The following is a 9,270-nucleotide window of genomic DNA, read 5'->3' on the forward strand; positions in this document are numbered from 1 at the left end:
TTTATTTCTTACATAGGTGAACGCTATAGCAAACGAAAGGGTGGGGCGGGGCTGGAGATGCCTAGTGAGTGCTTTGTTGATATGCAGGGCCATTTAAACCCGTTTGACTGTGGAAAAAAATACTTTTAAACAGCACGTCTAAAATTAACTGCGCGTTTGAAAATTAATTAGACCTGACGTGCCTGACGCGCGATTAATAAATGGACCGCAAAGGGTTAATCAGACCTTGAAGGCGATGCTGAGACGATTTGTAAATCAGGAGCAAAAACATTGGGCATCGCTTCTTCCCTACCTCCTTTTTGCAGTGAGAGAGGTGTCGCAGAGTTCAACAGGGTTCTCCTCCTTCAAGCTTTTGTATGGCCGACAGCCTTGCAGCATTCTCGATCTGTTGAGAGAGGGGTGGGAGGAGCACAAAGGCTTGTCCAAAAATGTAGTGTAGCTTGTGTTCCTACTTAGAGATTTGGCCTAGATTTGGTTGGTCGTTTGGTCCAGGACAATCTCAAATCAGCTCAGCACCGACAACAGCAGCATTATCATATAAATGTATTAAAGCCCTGGCAGGCAAGGGAGGCCTTATTTATAGCTCCAGGCAATGTAAAGGATGATTTGGGCCCCAAGCTAGAGACTTTCCCCTTTGTTCACGGAGAACTGTCTTGCACCACGAGCACTAATAATCACTCATTGGTAACTGTATTTGTGTGTTTTGTGTTTCGTGTTGGTGTAATAGAACTTGGACTTTTGTTATTTGGTTTCGGGTCAAACCCGAGGATTACAAACGAAGTGATACACGGCGTTGTATCACTTCCATCATTCATTATTTACAGGTGTTCGCCATAAAGCTCTGGACATTGTATAATAAATCAATAAACAGCCTTGCACCTGAAAAATCATTGTCTGTGTGTTCTTGTATCCACTCTGCACTGCACGCACCTGTAATCAATCACCACTTTGCCACACACCCACACTCCAAAGATCAGAGGTTGAAGGGCAGATGGCGGTGTCTGCTGAAAAGAAATGACTGTGATGTTAACTTAGTTAAGCGAATGGTTTTGACATGTTGCGTGCTTCACAACCTCTGCGAAAAACATGGGGAGTACTACAGTGACGACTGGGCTGCCACACTGGAAATAGCACAACCTGTACATGTGTTACCTGAAAGAGGGGTGGATGAAGGGGCTGCTGTACGTGAAGCTCTTGTTGAGTATTTTAGTGCTGACATGTGAAATACCGATATGTATTTTGTTACCTTTTCTGGACTGTTTCATGTTGTGTACTGTGTCATGTCAAAAAGAATAAACATTCACAAATTGGTTTAACAGAAATGTCTTTATTTGTTGTAAGTACTCAAAGTGTTTACATAAAATATATTTTAACTATATAAACTTACACATATAACTTAACTGTATGAACTTACAAACTGTATACATTAATAATGTAAGTATTGAGTTACAGAATATTAACATATAAAAAGGGTGCTGCACAGGGTCTGTTCATTGTTGAATCTACAGGAATATCTTTGGCATTTCTTCTTAGCAAAGCCTCTCCAATTCTTCCTAACACAGATATTAACTGAGTATTCAATGTCATGGATGCTTCCCTTTCCCGTTCCCTTGTGTTCCTGGTCCAACACCATTTGCCTCTTGCGAAAGTCACTCTCAGCCTGCATTTGCACTTGCATGAAGTCCATGTACTTTGTATCGGACTCTCTCATGGCCTTTACCAGTTCAGCTACTCTTTTCCCTGAAATAAATGAAAACACAAGCAACCGGTTGGTTTACCTGCCACAGACCATGAAATAGTTTATTTTTGTATTTTAAATACAGTACAGAAAGCGCGGTACGTTTTAGTTCAGAATAGGAAGTGAAAAATACACTTTTGAAATACAGAAAAAAGAGAGGTTATCAATCTCATGTATTGTTGCTTATGCAGTTGGAAAAAAAGCAAACTTGTCTTGCAAAACTACAGTGAAACATCGTGCGGGTAAGGAGCATCAAAACACTGATTTTTTTTCAAGGGAGGGGGGACTATTGGGGAATGTAGAATTGGCCGAATGTTCCTTCAGCATCACTCTGAGGGGTGATATGTGTGATAAAGAGAGAAAGAATCAGAGCTGTAAATCTTCCTCCCGACCAGAAAGGGTGCTGTGTAAGGTTGGTAGTACACTTCCCCTAGACGGGTTACCTCGACGGTGGGCGGAAACAGGAAGTTAGCCATCTTGGAGGAAGCATGTAGCTGCACGTATGTGAAACGATTCCCATGCGATCAGCTGCCGGCCAGGCAGTGATTGGATAAACAGTGGCGCCGGGTTGATTGCAGAGAGGAGTTGGGAAGTATAAAGGGGTAGCAGCTACATGAATACAGCCCCTTGCGCTGAGAACGTAACCTATGGCCGGAGCGTTGTTTGCTTGTTTCTTGTACAGGAGGAGTAAGGATCCAGGAGCTGACACTACAAAGCCAGCACACACCCCTGAGCACTTCCTTCACTGCACAGCATAGACACTCGCCACGATTCCCTGGATTTGAAGAGCACTATTTCATGCACTGTGGATGTAGATTTGGGAATTATTTGTGTGTATTTTTGTTTGGGTTTTCAAACCTGGTGTGTACCCCCCGATACCATTGCTGGTAGAGGGGCAGCTCTTTTTGTTTCTGTTTAATAAACACAAACATTTTTGGGAGAAGTACTGTGTAGACACTTTATACACCACACCACTCGCTTCAGGATCACACGTGCCCAGATAAAGTGGACCTAATTTCCAGAGTGCTTTATAAAAATCTTTTTTTTTTTGTATGAACAGTATATTTTCAGCAATAATTGTAATATCAAAATTTAAATAGGGTGGAGACCTGTGTGAAGCCTGTGTGAGGTCTGTGTGGAGACCTGTGTGAATCCTATGTGAGGTCTGTGTGGAGACCTGTGTGAATCCTATGTGAGGTCTGTGTGGAGACCTGTGTGAATCCTATGTGAAGCCTGTGTGGAGAACTGTGTGAATCCTATGTGAGGTCTGTGTGGAGACCTGTGTGAATCCTATGTGAAGCCTGTGTGGAGACCTGTGTGAATCCTATGTGAGGTCTGTGTGGAGACCTGTGTGAATCCTATGTGAGGTCTGTGTGGAGACCTGTGTGAATCCTATGTGAGGTCTGTGTGGAGACCTGTGTGAATCCTATGTGAGGTCTGTGTGGAGACCTGTGTGAAGCCTGTGTGAGGTCTGTGTGGAGACCTGTGTGAAGCCTGTGTGAAGCCTGTGTGGAGAACTGTGTGGTCGGAACAAAAAAACAAGATACTGTGTGAACCTAAAAAGCGTATACTGTTTTGTAACTGATAAACCTCTTAGCCATCCGGTATTATACTTAGGATTTCTTTAAAAAGTTTAGTTTAGCACTCCTTGATGGAGTTTGTTTTTTGTTTTGTTTTATTTTAATTTCTGTAAATAATAAAAGTGCATGTGTGACTGGGTCTTACGTCACTTGCGTGGATAGCCGCTGTTTAAGTAACACAGAGAGACAGCTGGGGGTGGATTTGAAACGCCGGCACAGGCGCGTAGGTTTTATTCACAAACAAACAGAAAACGAAAGTAAAGGTGGTCATGTGACGTTACCAGCCATGGTAACACACAGAGGACACATACAGCAAGCTGTACAAAAGGCAAAATAAAACACAGTACAAAAACTACAAATAAAAAGTGCCCCAGAGGGCGAGCGCTAGCCTTAAAACGAGGCGTCCCGCTCCAGGAACCGGCTACACTACGTAACCCTCGCTATACATCACATGGGATCACAATCCCCTAACTAACCTACTCATGAGCCGGTATTCATACAACGACTCGTGCTGCTTCATACTGCCTTGGCTGGGCATTGCCTTCACACGCACCGCTTGCAGTCTCAGGGTTGCGTAGCTGTCGTTCCTGCAGTGCGGACCCTCTCCTCCTGAGTATACGCCGCTCCCCTCTGGCATGGCGTTACAGTCGCCTCGAACCATCTCCCACGGATGCTTTTGAACTGACGGACACTCATTCAAGACTCGCCCACCCGCTGATTGAGGTCCAGCACAGCCAATCGCTTGCTGCCCTTCCCCTCAACCAAGCCTAACAGGCAGCAAGTCTCAATCGAGCGCCCGTCTGTAAAACAATAATTCAATTAAACAAATCAACTCCAAAACGACATACAATAAACCCATTTCCCCATACAAATGATATCAACACTAAATACACACGTGCAGGGCAATCGCCCTGCTACAGCATGTGTAACAAGGGAGGTCTGTGCTGACTATCTGGCGTATGCGTGGTTCTGCAGGAAGAGGGCAGCAGCCTCGTAAGATGCGCCTGTCAGTCATGACAATGACACGGAGAGGTGGAGAAGAGGGTGTGTTGGCTTTCCCTCTCTCTGAGTGGCTGTGAGGCGGGCCTTGGTGGATTGCTCGGCCCATAAGAACAGCGCTTGGTTGTGCATTCAGATGGCCATGACAGGGGAAGCCCAGTGACGCTAGCTGAGGAGGCGAGCATACACAAACACCAGGCAGGAACGCCAGTGGTAGAAGAAAGAAGAATAAAATCAGGCAAGCACGGCTGAGGAAGACAGCCAGCCTTAAACAAACCATTTATTAAAATATATGGTTACGCAGTTTTTGAAGCTTTAAATGATTATCTAAAAAAAAAAGATAGAGAGAGAGGAATGCATCTGGTTAACAAACATTCCTGTGAGACTATATTTAAAACTCCACGGTTTACCACACTTTGATATGTTACATTTGTTGTCATCAGTCATTTTAAAATGAAAGTTAGGTAGAAAAAGTGCACCCAGACCAACAAAAGACCTGAGAACTACACGTATAGAGAACTAAATAAAAAGTAACAATCTGAATTGAGATGCTTAATCTCAATCCGTAGAATTTTTTTTTTATTAGTTATCTAGGGCCTTGACATGAAACAAAACTGAACAGGAAGTGGCTCACATTCCTTTCCTTTTTGAAGTCTGGGACTGTTTCAAATAAGTAACTTGACTACAAGCTAATGACTTCTCGCAAAGGGATTCATTGTAATGCAACTGCAACAAAGCTCTACATCGAATTGAACTTGCATTTTATCTGAGTTGTACAGTCAGCCAATGCAAGCTTCTCTTAAAAGAGATATAAAGAAGGCTTTACATTTTGCATGAGACACCTCACCCTTTCCCTGTCATTGCAAGGAAAATATTGAGTTTCTTACATTGTTTATTTATATTTGTTACTGTAATTTGGGGCATTAAGATTTTAGTGCAATGCTACAGATAAGAAAAAATAGTTAATTGCAACGTGACGATTGAAGTGAAATTGCCCAGCACATGAAGTGATGTGGAACCAGTGTAGAACGTGCTGTTTGAAATAGTGTTCGTTTGATTAAAGCGTAAAGAGACTGGAGTAGAAATGATAACAATCAGGAATCTGTCAAGTATTTTATCAACAAGTTGAGATTCTAACAGGACTTTCAGGGCATGGTACTTTTTCTCTGTTTAAAGGTGTATTTGCCAAGGAGAGTGAAGTAATGGTTCTTCAGTATGATTTTGAATTTGGGCTTCGACTTTGTGCACATGTATAATATGCATAAACTACTGGGGCAGATTTTCAAACCATTTGCTCCAGTCTGTAATGTATCTATTTAAACGAGATAACCAAATGATATATAATTCATGGTCTCATAAGCATTCTCTTTTAAAATGAAAGTGAAGTTCTGTTGATTGGTACTGTACAATGACGAAGTAAATTTAAAAATAGAATTTGACCCATTCAAGATCAACACTTCTCTGCGAGTTTATGTAGTTTCTCTACACATGTGAACTTGATTTCCATTACACGAGAGTAGATGTTAAAACTTCATGCTTGTTTGAACTCGGCTCTCGCCAAGATAAGCACCAACTAAGACGTAGCTTTACAGTAAACTAATGTGATTCATATGTGTCTCCATCCATTTACGTTTCCTTCCATATGATGATGTAGATATCCTTCTGTCTGGTGTTAATGGCTGAAGTGTAATGCTGGCTCCAGGGATCAGCTTATTTTGCCTCCCTGGCGCATCAGCACACACAACGGCTGCAATGCTGGCTCCAGGGATCAACCACAGTGTGGTCTCCCCGTCTGGATTGAGCGAAGTAGGGTACATCTCTGGGGTCTTCAAGTGGGCACCTTCCATCCTCAGTGTTTTGTCGACTAGCCCACGACAACTCAAGAGGGCTCAACGGTGATTCTGGCGTCCCAGCATCACCCCCCTCTGTCCCCCACTCAACTCAGCCCAGCTTACTTACCTGTACATCAGCGTTTCTTTCTTTCTATTGTGCTTGAGATCCCCAGCCAGAATCTTTCCGTCTCAACCACAGCCAGTTGCTCTGCTGCTTCAGATAAGTTCTTCACTGTGCGACGCAACTCTTGGCCACTGAATCCAACGTCTCTGAGAAATCGGGTTGTAGAGTGTGCCACAAATCCTCGACAACCCACCTCCACTGGGTAAACCCAGACTCTCCATCCTCGCTGTTCCGCTTCAGTGGCTAGTTGAGCATACTGCAGTTTCTTCCTCTCATACGCCTCATCTACAGCATCCTCCCGTGGCACTGTTAACTCTACCAGATGAACAAGGCGTGCTGATCCAGACCACAAGACAATATCTGGTCGAAGTTTAGTGGTGGCAATCTCAGGTGGAAAAATAAGCTGTTGACCAACATCTGCCAGCATTTTCCAGTCTCTAGCAGCTTCCAGCAGTTGTCCTGGGCAAGGATTGGTTTGAACACCTTTTCTTGGTGGTTGCTCTCCTGGGCAGAGGAATGTTGTCTTTTGTGTGTAATGTTTTGATGGAACAGGTGGCAACTTATTGGTCATGTTACACTTGTCTTCCAATGCTAAGGCCAAACATCGCAGCACCTGGACATGGCGCCAAGTAAACCTTGGCTAAGACCCACCTTACCATGTAGTGCTGAATTCTGAAGTTGAAAAACTAAATTGCAAATCTCCAAAGTAGGCTTTCACTAAATTTGTTATTGTCATCGGTACACTGAAAAAAATCAAATGCTGCCCAAAGAAGTTCATGTGGCACTGAACCATATGCATTAGCCAAATCCAGGAATGTCACATGGAGCTCCTTCCTCTCCTTTTTAGCTGATTGAATTTGTTGCCAGATCACATTGATGTGTTCTAAGCACCCTGGGAAACCTGGAATGCTCGCTTTTTGTATTGAAGTGTCAATGAAGCAGTTCTTTAATAGGTAAGCTGACAATCTCTGAGCAATAATGCTGAAGAAAATCTTGCCTTCTACTTTTAATAGGGAAATAGGATGAAACTGACTGATGCTTGTAGAATCTTTTTCTTTAGGTATACATACTCCGGCGCCATGCTCTTGGTACAACCTGTTTTTCCCATGCCACTTTCCTCAATTTCCACAGAATTCATAGAACTCCTGAAACACTCTTGTACACTCTGTACGGAACTCCATTAGGCCCTGGAGATGATGAAGCCCTTGCTTTTTTCACAGCTTGCTCTACTTCTTTCCAGTTAGGTGCACAGTCCTCCATTTGGTATTCTGGTGGATTGATAGGTGGGATGTCTGATGGAATTGACATAGGCTCCTGCCTTTTTGAATCTGTATATGTTTCCTCCAAATATCTCTCCAGCTCAAACATGGACGCTTTTAGTGTGCCATTCTTCTCACTGGTGAATGACTTCTTTACAAATTTGAATGCGTCTTTAAAAAAATGTAAGTTCTCGCACGCTCCTTCTTTTTGTAGCGTTTCCGTAGGCACTCAGCTCTGCGCAATGTTGCAAGCTTATCTTTTATGACCCTTTGTAAGAGATTGAGTCCCTCCTTCTGACTTTGTTCTGCTCTTCTCCATTGGATCCTCAGCTGTCTCCTTTCTCTAACTAAGCGTTCAATCTCCTGCTGCCGTCTAGACTTTCCAGGAATAGTTTGTACTTTTTCCTTCCTTTTTTCAACTCCAAACCTCTCACTTCCATATGCGTAGATGATGTCCCCAAATTTATCCAGCTTCTTTTCAACTGTTCCACTTAATCTTTCCAATGCAACGCAGAGATCTGTGTTTACTGTGTCCCATGCAGTTTTCTCACAAGCTCTTGGCCATTTAACTCCAGGCTTGTGCCCGTTGAGGTTCTTTTCTCTCTTATGCTGGTTTGTCTGACCGGGTTCACAAGGATCATTAGGTTCATCACTAACTGTGTCCATGCAAGTCCTCCTCACGTCTATGACAGGAGTGCTGATATCCTGTGAACTGTGGTTTGCTTCCTGCCGCTGGATTTCATTCGACTGACTTGACTAACTTCGTAAGAAGTACTTATCAATGCGAGGCCCTTGTCCCTTCTCCCTCAAGCATTTCATTCTCCCTTGATGAATCTTCAATCCCCTAACCGTTGTCGCCTTGCTCCAGCCGCAGACACAAAACTGAAGTTCCATGTCTTTGCTAACAATGAAAAAAAAATAACATCTATTTGATGTAAACACAAAAGAAAACAGCTGGAAATCTCACTCTGGAAATCATATTAATCAATGTCACCTAAAATGATCTGAACCTCCTGCTGAGACTGGAGGTTTACTCGTCTCTAGTTGTTTGTCAGTAATGATTAGTGACACATGGTTTCTGATGGAGAACAATCTGCAATGGTGGCGCTAGGCATAAGCAGACTAAGCAATAGCTTCGGGCCCCACACAGGTCAAGGGGCCCCTATTCAGAGGATTTTTTTTTTTTTTAAAGAGAAATTTGAATTTTTTAGCATTGTACTAATTTCAAAATAGGCTATGTATTTCTTTTGATGAAAGCGATCCTGAAACAGAAATTTAATAACAGAATGTCTCTGACAGTGCGCAGAAACCTCATTTTTAGCCTTCAGTAAGGACAAGTTTATTTATCAAAAAAGGGGGAAGCGATCAAAAAAAGGCGCCAAGTTAGAAGCAAGAATTGTGTGAATGTTGGGCCCCAGCACCTTTCCAATTGTGCCTATGCTTGACCAGGTTGCCCCAATTGCTTCTCCTAACTTGGGCTTTTGTGTTTGATATCACCCCTTTAAACGGCTGTTGCGTTTTTCTAACTTGTTTTTTTACATTGACAATGTTTTTGTTATAGATATCACTCCTTTTTTTACTTCATCAAATAATGAATAAAGCGAGGGAAAAATATTTGAGAATTGTACATATACAGGGTAGTATACTAATATATTGTAATGCTGGAAAAAAAACAACATTATTCTCCTTGATATAGTGGTATTATGAAGTTAGGCTAATGTAAGGCATTTGTAAAGCA

Source organism: Acipenser ruthenus, chromosome 11 (genome assembly GCF_902713425.1).
Source record: "Acipenser ruthenus chromosome 11, fAciRut3.2 maternal haplotype, whole genome shotgun sequence".
NCBI lineage: Eukaryota > Metazoa > Chordata > Actinopteri > Acipenseriformes > Acipenseridae > Acipenser > Acipenser ruthenus.